Genomic DNA, 20,353 nt, shown 5'->3' on the forward strand with positions numbered 1-20,353 from the left:
CTCTACTTGCCAGTTTTTTATAATTATTAATCAACTAATATCCATAAAGCATTTAGACTCTGGAAAATAGTATTTGTTCAATCAATGGTAGCAAGTGTGCTTAGTATTATTGTCATTATTATTGTTATAGCTCCTTGTGACAGTGGCCGTATATTAAATACTTATTGAGATAGAAATGATTCAATAAATGGCTCCTTGATGCCACCTATTCTGTGAAGTTCTCCTGGGCTTCCTCCTACCTCGTACTAGGTGAACACCTTTGTTGTAGCTATTTTCAGACACCTGTAGCATCCTCAGATTGTGTGCTCCTTAGAGTGAGGACTGCATTTTCTTTTTAAATTATTCCAGGACCAACCAAGGGCCTACCAACTGTTCTGAAATAGGTTTATTTCTGCCTGTGAATGAATGATGGCATTGTGATGGTATTAGGAGAGGCCTAATGGTGTGTTGGGACAAAAAAAATAAAAATAAAAAAGCAGCATATGATATCTTTAGTAATGAGGTTCACTGGAAAATTTCTAAATGGCACATTTTATATTATCCTCCTTACCATCATCATCACCACTGGTAAGATATATTGAGAGATTAGTATATGGAAGTTATCATTATTAAGTCATCACAACTTGGGGTATAGAAATCATTATTCCCCTCCACTGAAAACAAGAAAGCATACTATCAGAGATTTTCCCTAACTAAATTACTAACTATCTGAGCTAGAATTCAAACTCACAAACTGTTTTTACATCAAAATTGAGGTTGTTAACAATCAAGCCCTGTTGTCGCTAATCTATTTTTTCATTCACTGCTTTATTCAGCCGATCATTTGCTCAATGCCTCATGTGCACTTAGTCTGTGGCAGGATCTGTCCTAAGAGTTCATCACCACTCCATCATGCACACAAGCGAGCAGTCTTCTGAGAGATGGTACGAGACATTCCCGGGTTGGTTTTGCCCTGGTACACATATTTCACCTAAAATCCTTCCCCATGCCTCAGTCCATCCCACTCCCTATGTTCTCATTTCTCCATTTATGAATGGGAAAAGAAAGAAAGAAACCCAACAGCCCCGTAATTTTCTTAGTGACAGAGCCAAGTTTTCTTGGCTCTGAAGGACTTGCCCTCCCGACTCAATGCACCACGTACCAAAGGTAATTAGGGCAACTTATTTAAAACTTACGATCTAATTAGTGGCTTTTAATGGTAGTTAATTACATAGAGAGCAACAAAGCAGTTCCATTTCCAACCAAGCTTTTTCCCAGACTGAGACAGGAACAGGTATTTACTTGGAGACATAAAGGAGAGGGGACACTACAGTTAACATCTAATTACACAGAATTGTCCCTGGTAATTATGAGCAATGTGATTTTACTTATCTGGCTATTATAGGAGCTTTGTAAAATCTTTGACCTGGGAGGCTTGGAAAGGGGACAGAGAAGGAACTAAATGCTATACAGTGTCCAGGCACATTTTAAAAATTATCCAGGTGGCTGGAAGTTAGAATGACCAGGTAAGAAAAAGAGAGAGAAATGCCCTCATTTCTATTAGGTAGTATAAGGGACTCTGGAATATAAATAATAGAAGATTAAATCAATTAATGAAAAGTCCAATTCAAATACCAGCTTCATCACTTACTACCTTGGCAGAAAACTAATCACTCTGAGCCTCAGTTTTCTAAAATTAGTATTTGCCCTGAATCTCTCTTGGAGACACGAACTCGTCTGTCCTTCTAATGTTAGCTATGTGAGTGAATAGACTGGTACCGGACTTAGTGGGAGGTCTCCCCTCAAGAGTCTTCAAGTTTAGTAAGAGACAAATATGCAAATAAGGAACATTAATAGCACATTTTAGGTTCTAGAGATAATCTGAGGATCCTGTGGCAGTTATTTAATATTATAATTTATTATTATAAAGTTATAAATGATTATGATGGCTGTTATACAATTTTCCCATGATTATCATTCAACTTAATGAACATTCATTGAGAACACAGTATATGCTGGACCCTAGGGCTCCAGTTACCTGCCTGCCTGTGGGAATCTCTATAAAGTAGAACTCCAGCCCAGCAGTGAAGGGTGTTTTTGGTGATTCCAGACTCCGTGCCCTTTATATAGGTCTCCCCGTTCTTCAGTGCTTCCTCTCTACAGGGGCTGAGCTTTGAAGTCAGACAGATCTGGATTCAAAACCAGGTCCACCCCTTTGTTGTTCCGTAATATTGTGAGGCTCAATTTCCTCATTGGCAAAATGCCCGTGCTCCAGGATGACTTCTTGAAAGGATCACTGCTCCCACCTGATTTCAAACCCACTCAACACAGACTTCATGGAGAAGTTTCAATTAAATTACCCCTAATGTAATATGAATGACCATGCTTACTGTAAATTCTAGGTTTGGAGGCAATATGGTTGATGAGAAAAGGAGAGTCTCCGGACTCAGGCCACCTGGATATGTTCTCTGGACTAATGTCCTCTCCTTTACAGCTCGACTCTTTTAGTTTGGGATACACCATTGTTGTCACTGAAAACACATACTCAGTGTTTCTCTGCGGCACTTTCTGGATTCTATTTGAATGGAACACTGAATTTTGACTTTTTTAATATATATAAATGCAACTTAGTGTATGGAAATAGAACAAAACAGGGAAATGTTTCCAAACTGAGAGCCCCATGATTTGGGCTCCTACCCCAATTTGGTCCTAGAGTGTGTGGTAATAGATGAGTTGTTGGTGTATGTTTCTAGTTCTCATTTCTAAAATGAGGCATTGGTGGGAGGAAAGGGGGACTCCGTGGTCCCTTTCATAATTAACAATTAATGGTTCTAAAAGAATTTTATTTTCACTCTCTTCCCCTACTCTCTCTAGAGAACATGAAAATAGAGTCACTCTGCCATCCCAACCCTCAGAATAAAATGCATCCTAAAAATGTTTTTTGAGAAACTATGTACTGAATGCTGAATATTTTGCCAGAGGGGTGTAAAAATGAAGGCATGTTCTTTTTCCGTGTTCCTTATTTCTTATTTTTACCTCATCAGTGAGAGAAGACCAAGAAAAGTGCCACACACTCACTTTTAACCACCTTAGAGCCTTACAGTGTGAGCACATGATCTGTCCTAGTTAAATTGTCAACTCGCTCTTGAAAGCAGCTATTTATAGGGAGGGGACCAAAAAAAAAGGCCGCTTTGATCCTAAAGAACAAAGACTTAAATGTGTGCATACAAGATTTTGCTTTAACTGTCACATTATACTCATACATCCCTCTAGCCTAAATTTCTATAACTTTTTACCTCTAAAATGCAAACTCGCGATCATGGAGAAAAATAATCCAGAAACTGGCTAGCCATTGTTCATTACTAAGCCAAGGCACCTGTATGGGGGGACGGGCGGGTCGGCGTGGTGGTGAACGAGCATGTGCAATGGCTGGAGGCCCAGCTCCCACTAAATCACAGCGCGATCTCCAGCGAGTCGCTTAACCTCTGACTGGAGGAACTGGCTGTGCCCTCGCAGGGCACTGGCCCAATGGGAGTTTCAATTTATGTTCCCAGGAGAAGCTGACTCCTCTTAGAGTAATTCAAATTCTACTTCCAGGCAATCGTTGGTCTTCATTTCCCCCTCCTTCTGCTCATTTTTTTTCTTGCATTGATATATTTATTCAATGTATATGTGTCATGTATCATTCATGGGCTAGTTAGTTACTTTACTAGCATTAGGGCCTCCAATGAATAAAAACAGAGAAAGAAAACCTCGCGTTCTAATGCGGTTTACAGTCTATTGGGGCCGGGGGTGGGGGAGGACTAACAATTTAGAAAACTGAGTAAAATATATGTTGTAGAAGGGAACAGGTGCTACGGGGGAGGAGGATTAAGCAGGACAGGGGAACCGGAGTGTTGGGAACATGGCAATTCTAAATGGGTGGTCAGAGCATGCCCGCATGGGGCAAATAAAGACCCCATGGAGATGACTAGAACGAGGGCATTGGGGAAGAGCAGCATTGCAGGTAGCGATAGGAGCAGGCGTACGTGCTGATGGGTGTCGGGTGTGCTTGGGGACAGCAAGCAGGGCAGCCTCGCTGCTTGGCCAGCGTGGGCAAGTAGGAGAAGCTGCAGGGGAGGACAGAGAGACGGACAGCCAGATTGCGCGGCCTGTTAGCTTGTCCTGGGAGTGGAAAGGGTCGGAGGGTTTTGGGAAAAGGTGTCACATAATCTGATTTTTTTTGATTAGGTCACTCTGCCATAAAAAGACCAGAGAGACTGGTCTTTGGGGGGGGGGAGAGCAATATATTGCTGTAATTTAGACCAGCCACAATGGTGTAGAGACTGGGCTACCAGTAGCTGTGGAAGTTATGTGAGATGGTCAGATTTTGAATATATCTTGAAGATTTTTTTTTTTACCTATTATTAGCTAGAAGAGTTGACATCCTTCAGTTATTCAGCTATCTAAGATGTTACAAAGTACTAAGTATTCAAGATGTGAAAATTAACAGGAAATTCCCCTTTTCTTAGGTGAGATAGATAAACCTATAGATTATAGCTTTTAGCCTATCAGCAGGCCTGCTATGTTTTCTTTTTTTTATTCAACACATATATTTTTAAATAGCCTAGCATGATTTAGACCTATGAATTAGAGTCACAGTCTAATGGTAAGAAAGTTAGAAATTAAGTTTAATGAAATAATATATGCCACTGATATCTAAGCATAACTGTTCAAGACCCAGGTTACATTGACTCATTCTAACCATTGAGTGAAGGGTCATAACTGTAGAGTTAGTGTTATCCTAAGCATTGCACAAAGCCCTAACTGACTTGACCTGACCCCTTCTCTACAATGGTCCTATATATACCCCTGTTCCCTAACAGCTATTCCATCAGAGCTACCTCCTAGCCAGACCACCTTGCCTCCAATAAATACCTACTCAATAATTTCATGTGTGTTAATTAAGACCAACTCTGTGAATGCAATTCTAATGATACATAAACCCAGAATTTTAGGGTCTAAATGTAGAAAGACAGAATACTGCAAATTTTTTATAACCTGGAGCTCACACAGTTTGTGTCAATATTTTTTGTTATAAGGTAAATGGGGTCTTATACTAAAGTGTAAGTCATACTGTTCGGGCGTTCCTGGTAAATTTCAACTTCAAAGGTGTCTGCATCCTCAGTGTTAAATCCAGAGGAAGAACTTACATCTCAGAATGTTAGCTGTCCTGGGGTAGATATTTAGGGGTATTTTCCTAAGATTCCCCTTATAAGACTTGGCTTGGGTATAGCAGAATCTTAAACAGGGTCAGTACTTGAACAGTCTAGAACATCGTTTCTAATTTCCAGACAAGGACATTCATCCAGAAGCAGGGACTGTCCTGACCACAATCACAAGATTAGGTGGCAGAATTGGCATCTGACCTCTACATGACTTTTTCCCTGTCCCATTGTGCTGACCATACCTTGACAAGGCGGTGCCCATACGCAAAAAGTCCTAGGAGAAGGGACTCTCCCTTGTCCTCCCTATCATCTATTCATGTGTTAGAAAAATAGCCACACTGGTACCCCAAATCTTAAGAAGTGAATACTGATACTAAAAGTTTTACTTTTTTTTTCTTCCCTTCAAAACACATCAGAAATCAATATAGTTAAAAATCATCAATGCAGTGCCCTAGAATATTTCTGTTAGTAGAGATCTCTTTCTAAGCAAGGAGCTCTTCTTTGAGATTAGCTGTAAATATATTTTAACCTTGTTTTTTACCTAATAGTTTTACTATTTTTAGAGAATTTGCTGATTTTCATGAAGATTTCTGTTATTGGCAGCACAGCTAGTCTGATTCAGAAAAATACACACACACACACACATATACATAGACACAAACACACACACACAGAGGTGCATGCGTGTGCACATTTGTTCCAGTCACATTGTCAAGTTGTAGACTTGACATCTCAATATGACGTTTTCAAGAAACACAGTTATGCATCCTGAGCTTGTAGCTACACATTTGGAGAGCAAGAGAAATATTCCAAAACAGAATAGTTATTAACAGATCAGACATATGGATTTTATAGCACCATGTACTTAATTACCATACTTCTAATATGTATTGTATTTTATACATCCCTTTATAGCTTATAAGGATAGCTTATTCTTGTCATTTTAAAAGTAACCAATTTAAAAGTAGTTCTGGAAAGTAATTTTAAGTATTTTACACAAATGAAGAGACGGAGTGCTAGAAAGTGAACTGGCTTGCCGATGGTAATAGCTAGTTTTGAGCAAAACAAGAGTAGGTTTCATACTTCCTCATATTCTGATCACTATTGCATATGCCAGTGTTGTACTGATGTATAATGTAATGCTGGCTGTTCAGCTGAGGATAGAACATAACAAAGCATAGTCTGTAAGACTTCCTTAATTTCCTATGGGAAGTCAGAGTAATGGGTCTGGCAAACATAACCAGCATTTGAAGGTCATTAAGTTTATACCTATGAATTACAATGGATTCCTCTGCAAATTGTCAAAAACTTCAGCACTGCCTTACTTATTCATATTCATGGACTGACTGCTTTGTGGTTTCCTGCATTCTCTAGCAGCATTCTTCCCCTACCCCACCCACATGCAATGGGGAATATCTCTACTCAAAAATCAACCAAGTTGATAGTAACTCTACTATACTGCTCATCCCATTTCTGTTCTGTTTGTGCATTGAGCCATGGGAAGGAGTTATAAAGACAGCATGTCAGGACAGAATGGGAACATTAAAGCCATCAGTCATACTCTACAAATGTCAATGCTGAATCCTCACAGGTTCAAATGACTTTCCCTGTGGGAAAATCTGAACTAGATTGAGGGGTTCCTAGTTTTGACCTATGAGGGAGGAACTCCTACAAAATTTCCCCTCCCATTCTAAACTACTAGAAAACCAAAAATAAAAAATAAAAACATGAACCTTTTTTCCCCCCAGATATTAGACAAACAAGCAATACAGATTATGACACTTGAGAAGAAAAATCAATAAGATATGATCTATGGTCATCCCGACTTTCTGTTTGGAGAAAATTTTCAGACCAATATGCAAATTACATCTAGTGAATTCATTGATTTTGGAGACAGAGACCAGAATTCAGGGAGACTGAGATGGTAGAATTTTCAGGAAAGGATTTGGAGAGGAGAGAGCTAAACAAAATAAAATTTCCCAAAAATCAGTCTAGAAAACTATCGGGGTCTTGGCTGAATAGTACCTGCACACATGTAGTATATAATTCCATAAAGCCATGTGACAAGAGCAATCGCCAGAAAAAGGATCTAAGAGCTGTAAACTGTAGAATTCTCTAAGCTCAAACATGGCTAGGGGTCATTTAAAATCCCACTAGCTTCAAGGGACAGAATTCAGTGAATACAAAGACCATTCAGCAAAGACCCCAGGAAAGTCACACTTAGCTCTAGAGTAACTACTGTACTCTAAAAGCTTCTAAATTATTGAGTTGATTCACAAATAAATTAACCACTGTATCAAACTATATGCAACAGGCTTTACGGAAAACAACAGAATTCAGTCCTCAGCAATGAAATATTCACAATGTTTGGCAGGCAGTGAAAACATATTAGATATGAAAATGAGCAGGACAAAGTGACACATGACAAATGTCAATAACAACAAAGATAGCATGGCCAAGAATGATGGAATTAGAAAACTCTTAATTAGCTAGTATACATTTTTATAAATATACTCAAGAAATTATAAGAATATGTAGACATACTAAGGAGAGAATCATAACCCAAAATAAAATATTCACCATTTGAATTAATATCAGAAGATAAATCAATGAAGTAAAAGAGCAATAGAAACTAAGACATAAAAGCAAAAATATGGAAAAAAGTAATCAGAGCATCAATATTCCACAGAACACTAACAAGCATGGCAATTAAACTCAATAAGGTGAAGGGGGCAAGGGAGATTTTGAGGGGAAGACAAGGGAGGAGGGATGCATTTGGGGAGACACTAGAATCTATGTAAACACAATAAATTAATTTAAAAAACTTAGTAAGGTGAAAGACAGAGGAAGGAGGACAAAAATGATGTAGGAAGTAAGTACTTTTTTTTTTCCAAATTGGGTCAAAATAATAAATCCACAAATCTCAAAAACAAACAACAAAAACAAGGTGAACCAAACCCAGGCATAGCATGTTCAAATTCTTGAAAACCAGTGATGAAGAAAAAAATGTTTACAACAACAAAGGCAAAAAGACACACTACTTAACAGAACAAAAATAAGAATGTTTGTAAAATTATGGAGGCCAGAGTACAGTACAATGGCATATTTAAAGTCCTGAAAGAAAAAAAAATAACCTAGAATTCTATATCTCATGAAAAAGACTTTGTTCAGTAAAAGCTGAGACAGTTTGCAACCAGTAAATATGTTCTGCACTAACTGTTAAAGACAGCTCCTGAGACAGAAGAGAAAGGCTGTCAGGTGGGAAAATGGAAGGATAAAAAGGAGTGAAAGGCACAGAAATGTTCACTTAAATAGATACTAATTAAGTTAATTTTAGATAGAATTAATTTTAAAGCAACAATAATAATGTTCTATGAGGTTTATAACACGTATAAACTGTGTTCTTACTGCTACTGCTCAGCATTATGTCAACAGCGGTCTTCACCTGGGCAATAAAAGAAGAAAAATGTTTTTAAAGCTGCTAGAACTATTAAGGGATTTGATCAAACAGAAGGCTACAAAGTCAGCTTCAACACCAGAAATATTTCTATACACTAGTAAAATAAATTTTGAAACTAAAAACATTTTGTAATACCATGTAAAATTTTAAATAATGTGAAATCCATTTTATTAAACATGCACAATACCCATACAATAAAACTATAAAACATTTCTGAAACAATGCAAAGTAGCTTTGAATAAATAGAAATATACAATTTTAATGGGTAAAGACTCAATACTATGAAGATGTTAATCCCAAATTTATCTGTAATTTCCATGCAATCTCAATCAAAATCCCAGTGGTCTTTTTGTAGAAATTGACAAACTAATTAAAATTATTATATTAGAAATCACAAAGATAGCCAAAATAATAGACAATGAACAAATTTCAAGGCTTAACACTACCTGATTTTAAGATTTATACTTAAATTACAATAAATAAAATTGTATGACATTCTCATAACCACAGAGACATACCCATATATGGTTGAGTGAGTTTCTAAAAATTGCTGACATATTTAAATAAAGAAAGTTTGATATTTTCAACAATTAATGCTCAAACTACTGGATGTTCCTATGGGGGAAAAAAATCTAACCCTTACCTCACATCACATACAGAACAAAACAAACACAAAACAAAAAACTTGAAGTGGATCATAGACCTTAATATCTCTAATGTTATTAACTTTCAGAAGAAAATCTTTCTAATTTATAATAACGAAAATACTCATAGTTAAGGACAAAATGCACAAAACATAAAAACATGGATAAATTAGACTTCATCAAAATTAAAAACTTTTCTTCAAAAGATACCTTTAAGGAGATGAAAATGTGGTCCCCACACTGACAAATGACTAATGTCCAGAATATATATAGAACTCTTACAACTTTATAAAATAAAAAACATAACCGCTTAAAAACTAAAACATAGAATTTGAACATACTTCAAAAATGTAAATGCACCAATAGATACATTAAAAGAGTTTTAACATTGCTAGGCATCATAGAAATGTACATTAAAAACACATTGAGAACCCACCAGACACTTGCTAGAATGGCTACCTTAAGAACATTAAATGTTCCTAATGGTGTGGAACAACTGGAATTTTCATACATTGCTCGTGGGAATTCAAAATTTGGAAAACAGTTTGACAGTTTCCTATAATTAAACACATACCTAACACATAGTGCAACGCCACTTCTAGGTATTTACTTGAGAAAAATTAAATACAAGTCTCCACCAAACTTTTATGTAAATATTCCTGGCATCTTTATTATTAATAGCCTTACAGTAGTAACAGTCCAAAGGTCCATCACCAGGTGAGTGGGTACACAAATTTTGGCATAGTTTCCTATAAAGTACTACTCAACATGACACATTTGATATTCATCCACATTGTTGTGTGTTCATGGATTTTTATTGCTAAGCAAAGAAGTGCCTGACACAAAAGACTATATACAGAAGGAAACATTCTAGAAAAGGCAAAACTATTGTGACAGATAGCAGATCAGATATCCTGCTATTGGGGTAGTATACAGAAGAGACATTTTAGAGATGAAGGAAATGTTTCATGTCGTGATTATGCTGGAGGTTACATGAGTGCATACATTTGTCAAAACTCATGGACTTGTGAATTTAAGGTAGGCGCATTTTGTTGAACATAAGATAGGCTTCAATAAAGATGAATGAAAAACATCTGAACGAGATTGTGCCTCTGCTGCCCTTTACAATCTAAGCCCGTTTTCCCTCCAGCCCCATCCTGCACTCCGCTCCAATCTGGCCACGCCAACTTAAAATTCCTCAGACTTGCCAGGAGCACTCCTGCCCGAAGGCCTTTTCATTTTCCATTACCTCTGCTGCTGATGTCATGCGCCTCTTTTTACTTCCTTTAGGACTTTATTCAAAATGTTATCTTCTGATTGAGGCCTTCCCTTAAAACCCTATTCATATGTACAATGGAATACTACTCAGCCATAAGAAACGATGACATTGCCATTTATGACAACATAGATGGACCTTGAGAACATTATACCGAGTGAAATAAGTAAATCAGAAAAAGCAAAGAACGGTATAATTTCACACGTAGGTGGGATATAAAACTAAGACTCATGGACATAGATAAAAGTGGGGTGGTTTCCAGGGGGATGAGGGGGGAGGGGGAGGGGAAGGAATGAAGAGGGACAAATAACACGGTGACAAAAAATAATTTGACTTTGGGTGATGGCTATACAATAAAATCAACAGTTCAAATGCTATGGAAATACTGACCTGAAACCTAAGTACTCTTATTGATCAATGTTACCCTGTTAAATTTAATTTTCTAAACAAATTTAAAAAAAAATCATATAAAATATAAGATATTTAAGAAGGTAAAATGCACCCTATCCAAAATGTCCAGTTCCCTCCTTCACCCAAATGGCCTTTTTCCACTTCACTTTTCTCTATGGACCTATCATCTAACCTGCTATTTTACTGATTTAATTACTTCTTCTGTGCTCCTCAATACAAATGTAAACCGTGAGAAGGCAGAAATTATTCATTTTGTTCACTACTATTATCACGGTTTCTATAACAACGACTAACACGAGGTAGGTGCTCAGTGTTTTTTCCGCATTGTATTATTATTTAACAATTTTTTACTACAGTCATATTTTCTTGTGACCCAAGCATTTGAAATCCCTGTCAGAGGAAATGACAGTCTCTCACTGTAAACTGTTCTGATGACATTTCTCAGGAGGGTCGTTTTAGAAACGAGAGTACAACGGTCAGGATGAGAGGTGGCAGTGGTGCCATCTCATGGTTTTATGCCAAAGAACTTGGAAATAACTCAGCATTTTCTGATAACCACAGAAAACCCTTATAATGATGATCTTAAGAAAATACCCATATAGGCAACATTTTCAATTGGAATGCAATATAACGCTTTATTTTTAGCTGGATCTCTGACCACAAAATCTCTAAGTGGCAAGACTTGAAAATCTGGAGCACTGTTTTCAGGCCAGTGCTCACTGTTACCCTACTTGGCCTTCCAAAATTCAAACTCTGATCTTTCATCTTACCCATGTAGTCCTAGGCCTTGTAAGGTAGGGAGAACAGGAAAACAGAGACAGGGAAAGACAGAAACACAGAGCCAAGAAAGAAAAACAGAGAGAGAGGAGAAGATAGTCAGAGAGAGAATGAGCATTTTGGGAATATTTTAATGGCAATGAAGTCTTCACACCCACTAGCCAGTATGGCTCAATCAGTGATCTGAAGTCCAATTAAATACATTCCTATTCTTTCTCCTTGGGAAGAGCATACATAGGGTGAAAATTAAAAATCCGGAGGTTAAAACAAACAAACAAAAAAAACTAGTGCCTCCCCACCCTATAGGACTCCAACAATAGTAAGGAAGAAAATAAATTCTCCTTGTAAGTGATGTTCCAAGAAGTTCCCACAGACCCTCAGTTTCTCAAAAAGTTGCATCCTAAAACTGGTGGTGGCCAATCAGACAACACTCTGGAAATGGATGAAATGACCTTAGTGTCATCAAGATGGGTGGCTGTCCCTTCATGATTGGGTATTGCTGCGGGCAGACTTGCTGCCATTTTTACGGTTCAGTGCACCACAGAGCAATTAACAGTGAATGAATGAGCTTTCTCAACCTTTACTAGAAATGGTGGCTGTTTATCACTGTGTCAAGACTCTTGGCAGATTCAAGAAATCTAAATTTAACAGGTGACTGCTTTCTCCATGGCTGATTGCAGTCAATGGATCTTCAGGATACCTACTCCCAGGCTGGTGATTGAGACCAACAGAACAAATGGCTGGAAAGGAAGAGAATGAATGGGACCCACTTGAGAATCAATTATGTACAAGGGCTTCTACACAACTCTTGCGCTCCTGCATCATAACATTTTCAATTAATTTTAGCATATTTTAATGACTGGATCCAATTTGAGCTGTGGTGGATGGATAGATATAGAAATATATATACAGATAAGATATAGATATAGATATTATTGGTCATTTTCCTATCTTATTTGCATTCCACTAATGGTTGTCTTCTTGGGCTACTTTAAAATAGTAGCTTTAATAATTTTAATTTCTTGAGGCCAAAAATGGAGCCAATGAAGTCATGTCAGTATTTAAGATCCCAGTCTGTCTGAGTTGGTCAACACGGTCTTAGGTATACAGTCACCCTCAAAAAAGAACTATTTTTCCCTGACCTGTGGTGGCGCAGTAGATAAAGTGTTGACCTGGAACACTGAGGTCGCCGGTTCGAAACCCTGGGCTTGCCTGGTCAAGGTACATATGGGAGTTGATGCTTCCTGTTTGTCCTCCCCCGGCCCCCTGTTCTCTAAAATGAATAAATAAAGTCTTAAAAAAATTCTTAAAAAAGGAACTATTTTCTTTTATGCTCACAGGGCAGTAGATGATACTTAGAACTGATATATATCTGTGCTGATCAAGTGGCAAAGACTGACAGCTGAGCTTAATGGGGCGGTCCTCTTTCATTGATGAGGAGGAGAATGAGTCCCCAAAAATATAAACAGGCCACTGTTTCTCCGAGAGATAAAAATGAGGAAACACCAGTGCAACCCTGGACTAGGAGCAGGTTGAATATTGTCTTGATAATAAAACTACATGAGAGATATTATTACTCCCATTTTACAGATAAGGAAATTGAGCAGAAAAACATTACACCACTGGCCTCAAAGTCATGCAGATCAGAAGTGGAGGAGCTCGCTTTCAAACCCAGGCATCTGGCTCCAGGGTCTGTCATCTTAAGTCATCTGCCATCGCATCTCTCAGCATTAGGTCCAATGCAACCCTCCACTTTGGGAAATTTAACATAAGCAGTTACCTGTGATTTTCAATGTATTATAGAATTGTGCCCTTGAAACCTATATGGTTTTATCAACTAATGTCACCCTAATCAATTTAATAAAATTTTAAAATAAACAAATGAAAAAGACATTTAAAATTTTTACCCATTCTCCTAAGCGAAAGCCAATTTTTCCATAAGGAATACAGTCAGGAATAAGAAAATGTCGTATATCCCTATAATGGGAATGTTACTCAAACACGAACGAGGAAGGGGTTACTTACTGACACTTGTGACGACGTGCTTGAGAATGTTATGCTGTGTGAAAGAAGCCAGCCACCAAAGGCTACACAGCAGTGGATGAATCCTTTCCTGTGAAATAATCCAGAAGAGGCCAATCTATAAGGACAGAAAATAGATCCACGGTTGCCAGAGGCAGAAGGGAGGTGGAAGGGGAGAGGGAGAAGGGCTGCTAATATGGATGAGGGCGATGGTTTAGCGGTGGGCGGTTAAAGTGGTCTGGAATTAGATGGCAATGGTGATTGCACACACTGTGGTTCCCCCCAAACCCCTGAATGACGTACTTTAAAATGTCAAACTCTATGGCATGTGAATTGTATCTTCATTTAAGAAAAAATAATATAGTCATAACTGAGAATACCAAGAAACAGAAATACGTGTTAGCATTTACTGAATATACGTGCCAGGAACTGTGCAACAATTTAAATATACCATCTCATTTAATTCTCATGAAAACTCTAAGAAGTAGGCACCGTTATTACTACGCTCACTTTACAGACGATACAAGCTTGGCTCAGAGAGTTTTCACGACGTGACCAATGTAATCAGGTAAGTGGCAGGGAATGCAGTCATTTCTGGCGAACTCGAAGGTCAGCCTGCTGTTCCCCAGCCACCGGCATAGCATCAACCCTTGCAATCCCTTGATGGCCTGCACATAATGCGTAAGAGAAATAAAGGTCAACATAGATGACCCTGATGAATATTTAACAGCCTCTGCTTTCACAGCTCCCTTATGGCTAGAGACGGAAAGTTTCATACCTGAGTCTCACTCCGCAGAGATGGGAGGGAGTGTGGACACGCTCGCAAGCAGAGTGGAAGGGCGAGGAGGCAGGGTAAGCATGCCGGCCGGCAGATGCTAGAGCCGGTATCTCCAAAGACGGTGCCTCCGCAGTGTCTCCGACAGAACTCACTTTCTCTGCGTTTCTCAAAACGTCACGTTTGTGGGGAAGTCCGTGGGAATCGTACAAACCCAAGCTTCATTAGTGCTAATAAGAGTTTATGACTTTTGAGAATTTATTATGTGTCAGGAACTGTGTTTAGACATGTGGTTTTCAACCTTTTTACACTTGGGGACCAGTGAAAACAGGAGAATTATTTTGGGGACTGCTAAGGCAGAAATAAAAAAAAATCATTATTAACATTCTGTGTGTTATCTCTTAATTATAATACTATAAAATGAAAATTCTCTAAAACAACCAGACAAATAGTAAAAGGAATATCTTTCTAATAGACTACAAATGAAATTTCCAGAGAGCAATATTTAATTCAAGCAAAGTAAGTGCAAACTCTGCCGTTGCTTCTGTGCAAGAACACTTCACGCCCAGGGCTGCAGTTCTGTTTCCGGGAGACGAGGCGCTGCGTTGACATCCATTCAGTTTCTCTGTTTGGTTTTTATTAGTAATGGGGCTGAAAGAGTCTTCTCACACAAGTAGGTAGCGGAAAATATGATTAAAAATTTAATAGCTTTGTAACTAAGAGATGGCTATTCTTCCAGTGATATCCAAAATGTGTCAGTGATTGCATTTCATATTTAGATACCAGAGTCAGAGGCGGACTTAACAGCAGGCGCACTGGGCATGCGCCCCAGGCTGTGACTTCTGAAAGGCCCCGCAAAACACCAACTTTACACTTTTTTTCTAGTATAAGGGGCCCAATATTTTCTTCTGCACCCAGGGCCTCAGCCAACCTTAACCTGCCTCTGACTAGAGTGACATCAGAACATAGATCTATCAGTTTTTCTTTTTCAGAAAGATTAAGGGAGGAGGAATCGATATCTTGCATGACTGGGTTACTTTAATGGGGATCCTCATTTTCAGAGTAAGAATAGTCAAAGTTTTGAACTAACACTCTTAAAGGTTGACTTATTATATTAAATATGAATTTCTGGTTGGTGTCTGCAGCAATCAAAAAGTCTTTGGAAACTGGAAACATGTCTACATCTTTCTCCTGTATGTGACTTTCCCAAAGATTTCTTTTCGAATTCATCCATCTTATTTCTGAATGTAAAAATGTTTGTGTTTAACTCCTGAAGAGAAATAGTTCCATCGTTAAAGAGACTAAATATATTCACCATCTATGCAAGCTTAGCCATCCATTCTTCATCCAACAAAAAGCTCTAAGGCAGAGTTTTGTTCCTGCAGAAACTTTTTCTTCTCTCAGCTTGAAAAGGTGTGAAAAGACCCTTCCTCTTGAGAGCCACTTCACTTCACGACGTGTTGTATCATGAACAGACTGGAGTAGAAAGTTTGGCTATAAATATCATTAACAATCTTCACTGCATCATTCATCAATGGGTTCAATTCGGGGAAAGTTTCTTTGCAACTAAATGCTGCCGGTGGATCATATGTGCATAGATGACATTTCCGGATGTGCAATGTCCTTTATTTTTGCAACTAGCCCTGAGTGATGTCCAACCATGCTCACAGCACCATCCATACACTCCCTGATGCAGTTTTCCCAGTCTAAGCCCTCTACTCGAAAATACTCATTCAGGGCATTAAATATCTCTGAACTAGTGGTCTAACCAGGTCAATCAAGACAACAGAGTTATTCTTTCCTAAAGTCTTATCATCGATATACCTCACGAAGAAAAGTGGACTAGCATGGTGCATCATGTCACCTGACTCATCTAGTGAAATGGCGAAACATTCTGATTTCTTTTTTCCCTCTACAATTTTCTCCTTAATATCAGTGGTGATATCAACAATTCTTCTCTGAATGATATTGTCTGAAAAATAGTATAGCCTCAAGTTTTCATGCAACCTGAAGACCCAAAATTTCCCAAGTGGTATCTAAGGTGGAAGGCTTTATTAAATCTTTACCAATAGTGAACTAATTTTTCATATTCATCAATATTCAAAGGGCTGCTAAGACACTCGAAGCAGCAATTTGTCACTCGTCATTATTTTCTTCATTTGAATTTTCTGACTTTTCATTTGGTTGTGTACTCCTTCAAAAAAATCCAGTGGCTTCTCAGTAAGTACACTATGCTTTGACTGCAAATGACAAGTACGTTTAGAAGGCTTTGTTGCAATATTTGACAGAATTTCAGAACATACTACACCTAAGGGCCAGGGTGATAATTTCCTACCAGATGTTATAGTGAAACCACGTTTTGACATTCCTAATTATATGGCCTACCAAAGTGTCCTTTTCTTTTCCTTTTTTTGTTTCTGTTTCACCTTTCAAATTATCAACACATTTCTTTTTCACTGTTTCTTTTCAACGGGAAGCACTAGTACTTGGTTTACTTCCGGTATAATCACTACTTTTCTTTTGACTATTGTTTTTGCTTTTGAAGAAGGTTAAAATCCCTAGGGTTCTTTTTCTTTCCATTGGGTCGTCAAACTTTTTATAAAAACCGCCCACTTTTGCAGTGCTGGTAGACCTGGTCCCTACCGCCCACTAGTGGGCGTTCCAGCTTTCATGATGGGCCAATCGCAGCGCTGTTTGGTTGCATGGTAGGGACCAGGTTGACCAGCACTGCAAAAGTGGGCGGTTTTTATAAAAAGTTTGACGACCCCTTGCACATAATATTGATGTGTTCTGAACAGGTGAGTACACTCATGACTACTTGTGCAAGTGTGAAAAAAAATGTACTACTGAGAGAGGGAGGAGGCCAATGATGGAAACATGCAACAGATAAAGTTCTATCATACTGTGTATGATAGTGCATCACAGCGCAAGCTGGTACTTGGTTTCCGAACGCTGTATGTAGGATGCATTAAACACAACGTAAGTTTGTTTGAATGCTATTTGCACAAGTGTAGAAATAAATAAATAACCCATAGAGAGAAGGAGCAGGAGTTAGAGCCTGCACATAACTTAGTAGGCTGGAAATGGAAACATGCAATGAGTAAGATTTTATCTGGTCATGTATAACAGTGCAACATGGTACAAGCTGGTGCTTGATTTCTAAACCCCATGTATACGATGCATTGAATACTACATTACTCTGATGGCTGTTTGTGGCTGTTTGTCTATTGCGCATGCTTTGCAAGTGCTTTGTGTGATGCAAAAGATTGTTCGAAGGAGCCTACAAATTCCAAAGATATATCTATGACAACCTTAATAGTATTTTTATCAATGATACAGGCTGATAAGTGGCAACCACCCTGAGCAAAAGCAAATTCAACTAAGATCATGGAGTCTATAATCTTCATACAACATCAGGGTGGTTAACTTTCATGAATAGGAACGTTTCTGGCAGACCTAGACCAGTCCACAGACCAGCAGTTGAAAAGCACTGATTCAGACTACTCATAACAGCCCTATAGTGTAAATACTCTATTAGCCCACTCTATAGGTAATAGTATAAATTAATTATGTAGCTAATGACTACTTGATCACTTGATATATCATTGGCAATGATACAGTGTACCATGCCATGCCTTATGTATATGAGACTTAGAAAAATGAGGCTCAGTTAATATGTCTAAGTTAACGTGGCTAATAGAAGTTCGAGCTTGGACTTAAAAGCCAGTTTGAGTTTTCACAAAGTAAACCAATTTATACAACATGTAATCAACACCCAGATCAGAAAATAGAACATAACCAGCATCCCAGAAAATCTCATATTCTCATTTCTGGCCACTTCCACCCGCTACCCAAAGATAAACACTATCTTGTCCTCCATTACCATCAACTCATTTTGCCTGTTTTTGAAATTTACATGAATGGTTACCATGCAGTAAGCAATAATTTGTATCTGGCTTATTTCCTTAGCATTAATTTTACTTAATCAAAACTCTTCTGTTTTTGTATTTAACAATAGTTTGTTCATTGCTATATCATATTCCATTACCTGGATGTATTGCATTACACTTTATTCATTCTACTGTTGATGGACATTTTTTTAATGCACTGAGTTTTAAAATATTTCTATTGCTGTAAATTATTTTTTGTGATTTTTAAAAGTGCACAAATGTATGTACTTCCTAAAAGTGAAATTGCTGGATCATGTGGTATGCATGTGGTCAGCTTTTGTAAGCACTGTTAAACAGTATTATTTCAAGGTGGTTTTAACCTTGGACACCTCCTCAGCAATAGTGGTGAGTTCTAATTTCTCTCCATCTTTGCTAATATTTATGGTGTGTTTTCCTCTTTAGTTTAGCTAGGCTGGTGCCTGTGTAGCTGTATCAATTTATATTTTAATACATATTTCACCAATAACTAATGAGGTTAAATACAACCATTATTTTTGAAATGTCTGTGTAAATATTTTCCCACTTATCTACTGAACTCTGTTTTTCTTCTTGATATGTAGAAGATATTTAGTCGTCTTTTTGTACATTTAAGATTGTGAATTATGCATTTTTCTATGTGAGTTATATTTCAATTAAAAATAATTTAGTAACAAAATCAATCTGATACCAGGGATTTTATATTTAACCAGTAAGTTCACATTTGCTTTACTTTTATTATTTATATCTTCTTCTTCTTCTTCTTTTTAAGATGAGAGGAGGAGAGAAAGTGATTGCCAAATACACCCTGACTGGAATCCACCAACAACACCATCTGGCGCTGATGCTTGAGTATCAAGCTATTTTTAGCACCTGAGGCTGATGCATCTATCCTCAGTACCCAGGACCGCATTCAAACCAATTGAGCCACTGGCTGTGGGAGGTGAAGAGTGAGAGAAGAGGGAAAGAAGAGGGAGAGAAGAGGGAGGGGGAGAGGAGAGAAGCAGATGGTCACTTCTATGTGCCCTGACCAGGAATTGAACCCAGTATGTTTACATGCTGAACCGATGCTCTATCCAATGCACCAATGGCCAGAGTCTTATTATTTACATCTTAATTTTATTCTATTTGATGCCTCCCCAAAATATTCAGCAAATAGTTTGCATCATTATTTTCATTTTTTAGATAAAAAAATAACTTAGTGAAATAAACTCTCAGAGACAATAAAGTAGTGGTGTTGTTCCTGGGAACCATATCCTCCAGCTTCTGTATTTACATTTCATCCACATTTTTATATAACAGTTTTATTAAGATGTAATTGACATATAACATATGTTATTTCAAAGTATGTGACATAAGGAATGATTTGCTATATGAATATATTGTAAAATGATTGCCACAATAAGTTTACTTAACATTAATCACCTCACATAGCTAAATATTCTTTGGTGTGATGAGTACTTTTAAGATGTACTCTTATAGGAACATTGACACATATTTATTTATTTATTTATTTATTTATTTATTTATTTATTTTACAGCGAGAGACAGGAAGGGAGAGAGATGAGAAGCATCAACTTGTAGTTGCGGCATTTTCGCTGTTCATTGATTGCTTCTCATATGTGCCTTGAATCGGGGGCTTCAGCTGAGCCAGTGAACCCTTGCTCAAGGTAGTGACCTTGGGCTCAAGCCAGGAATCATTGGGCTGAAGCTAGCAACCATGGGATCATGTTGATGATCCCAAGCTCAAGTCAACAACCCTGCTCTCAAGTGAGTGAGCCTGTGCTCAAGCCGGATGAGCCTGCGTTCAAGTCAGCAACCTCAGTGTTTCAAATCTGGGACCTCAGCATTCCAGGTCAATGCTCTGTCCACTGTG

This window comes from Saccopteryx bilineata, chromosome 2, assembly GCF_036850765.1.
Source record: "Saccopteryx bilineata isolate mSacBil1 chromosome 2, mSacBil1_pri_phased_curated, whole genome shotgun sequence".
NCBI lineage: Eukaryota > Metazoa > Chordata > Mammalia > Chiroptera > Emballonuridae > Saccopteryx > Saccopteryx bilineata.